At 39.6% G+C, this 2,853-nt stretch overlaps 1 non-coding gene across 1 annotated transcript; it reads right to left on the bottom strand.

The window, feature by feature from the left end:
• Window positions 1-268: 268 nt before the first annotated feature.
• Window positions 269-375, bottom strand: LOC147299462 (small nucleolar RNA R71). The gene has a single exon (XR_015120135.1). It is a non-coding gene; the product is annotated as a small nucleolar RNA R71 (small nucleolar RNA).
• Between the last annotated feature and the right edge of the window lie 2,478 nt (window positions 376-2,853).

Raw genomic sequence — 2,853 nt, forward strand, 5'->3', positions numbered from 1 at the left:
AGGCCGAACAGTTTGAAATTCAAAGTTGGACAATTAAACTCTTGCCAATTTATTATGGTCGTGAGGGTGAAGATCCTTATACGCACATCAAAGAGTTTCATGCTATTTGTGAGATTGGAAAGTTGAAGGAATAAGTGATGAGCAAAGAAAGTTAAGATTATTTCCATTATCTCTCAAAGAAAAAGCAAAGAGTTGGTTGTATTCCTTGCAAGTTGCTTCTATAGAATCATAGGAAGATTTGGCATCTAAGTTTCTTTGTGAGACTACTATTGTGAGGAAGCAAATATTAGGATTTACACAAGAGGAAGATGAAGCTTTTCATGAAAGTTGGGAAAGGTATCAAGAGCTTTTAAATTCATGTCCACATCATAATTTTGCCCTATGGATGCAGATTGATTATTTCTACGAGAGATTAATGGAGCAAGATCGTACTATGGTGGATATGACTTGTGGAGGAGCATTAAAGGAAAAGACTTTTGAAGATGCATGGGCATTGTTTGACACATTGGCACTTAATTCTCAGCAGTGGAATAGGAAGAAAAGAACTATAAAGAAATCGGCCATGGAAGTAGAAGTGGCTGAGCTTAAACAGATGATGCAGGTTATGATGGCTAATCAGGTTTCAAAATCGTCACAAGAGGAGTCGTGTAGTGAAGTTGAAAGAGTTCAATAGAGGCCGAGTACACCACCACCTGTCAAGCAAAGAAATACATACTTGGAAGAGATGATTACTACACTAGCTCAAAGTATAACTTCAATGTCTAATGATACAAAGTCTTTCATGAACAAAACGGAAGAGCAGTTGAATGCTACAGCTAGAGCTATTTTGAGTTTGGAAGCCCAATTGGAACAAGTGACTTTAACCTTGGATAAAGTGGTAAAGGGTGCACCAATCCATGATAAGGCTGAAGCAATAACTACTTTGAGAAGTGGGAAAGTTGTAGACAACAAAGTAGGTACTAATCAGAATCCAAAGAGTGACAGTAGCAGTAGCAAAGCGTACAAGCATGAATCGCAAGTGCACGAATTGCATATCTCATTCTAAGTATACTCGCAAGTGCACGAATCGCATCAGTAGCAAAGCGTACAAGCACGAGGTCGATCCTACAGGGAATGGTTAATACACAACAAATCAATTCAATTAATAAATAGAATAACTAAACCGGGGGGGGGGGTTTGAAAAGATGGAACTCACGCACACTGTTGATGTGTTTTCTTAGAACAAAATAAGCAATTATCTCATTCCAAGTATACTCGCAAGTGCACGAATCGCATCAGTAGCAAAGTGTACAAGCACGAGGTCGATCCCACAAGGAATGGTTAATAAACAACAAATCAATGTAATTAATCACTAGGATAACTAAATGGGGGGTTTTGGAAGATGGAAACACACGCACACATCACCACACACATACTCCCTTTATTCTATCTTGTAATGTTAAGTTTTCGGTTTCAAATCAGATAAGCATGCAATAACCATCCAAGGCTAATGACAGTTAATTTGAACACAACATATTAAAGTTTGACTGCTAAAAAGGTTTGGCTAGTTACTTTCTCGCAATTGTTCTCCTAATGCATAAACTAAGAGCTTCTTGGGCCTTCCTTAGCCAGTTAACCTACATGTTCCCTAGTTCAAGTTAAGGCAGTTGTTACCCATGCAGGAGTCATTAAGTTTTATGAGAACGTCAAACATGCACAACATATAAGCTTTGACTATTTCCTTATAGAGGTCGCCCAACCCCACTACCAAGAATAATCCCTTATTCCCTTGTTACTTGTGGTTTAGTGTCTTTTATTATTTCACAGCTAAACCTAACAAATAAACTAGATGCAATTACCCTAAGGTGGCCAGTCAAAGGATGCAAACAACTAGTGACGGGTTCTAATAGATAGTGGAAATTTAATACATGCAAACATCAAACTAACAGACCAAGAGACGGATAAACGATTTGTTAGAACATGCAAATCCATTAATCGACTTACGACTAACATGCAAGATAGAATAACTGACCTACATACTTATATTAAATAAATAAAAACAGCAACAATAAATAATGAAATCCCAATTCATGCTTAACAATAAAATCAGAAACACAAAGTACACAAAACTAAAGGCATAAACTAAATAACTAAATTAAATTGCATAAACTAAAAGAAATCAGAACCATGCACAAAAGAAAATCATAATCATAAATTAAATAAATTCAGTAACATAATCCAACAAGAAAATAGAAAACTAGGAGCAAAATCAAGGAAAACAGGTGGGAGGGGCTGCGGCAAGACAAGGAAGAGAAGGTACCTTGCACAAGCAATTGGCTCACGACTATGGTGAGCTAGGGCTTGCGGCTTAGGGATGCTCTTCCTTGCAGCCACGCCACTCCTATCTCTCTCTCAACTTTCGGCTAGCCCTCACAAGAACAAAACTAAAAACTGAAAAATAAAACCTAGAACAGAAAAATAAACTAGGAGGCAAGGAGAATTCGGTTGGTGCAAAAAGTGTGAAGTCCGGTCCCCAGGGTTCTGAATTAAGGGGATATATATAGAGGTGCAATCCTTGAGAGGCAAGGAAGAGAAAACATGCGGCTGCTAGGGTTTCTTCTCCTTGTAGCTTGCGGCATCAGCTAGAGTTAGAGCTTGTGGGCTTGCGGCAAGGGCTTGGTCCTTTGGGCTTAAGTGGCGCATGCAAGTCAGCTAGGCCTCCCTCCCTTGCGCATGGGCTGCTGGTCTTGGACCTTAATGTGCATTGGGCTCGCATGTGTTGGGCTGAAGTGGCTTGCACAAGATGGGCTAGGGTTTCACTCCATGGGCTTCCACCTTGGGCTTGCATCTTGGGCTTGCGCATGAGACTCCTTG

The sequence above is a fragment of the Dryas octopetala genome, chromosome 1 (assembly GCF_963921425.1).
Source record: "Dryas octopetala chromosome 1, drDryOcto1.1, whole genome shotgun sequence".
Lineage (NCBI taxonomy): Eukaryota > Viridiplantae > Streptophyta > Magnoliopsida > Rosales > Rosaceae > Dryas > Dryas octopetala.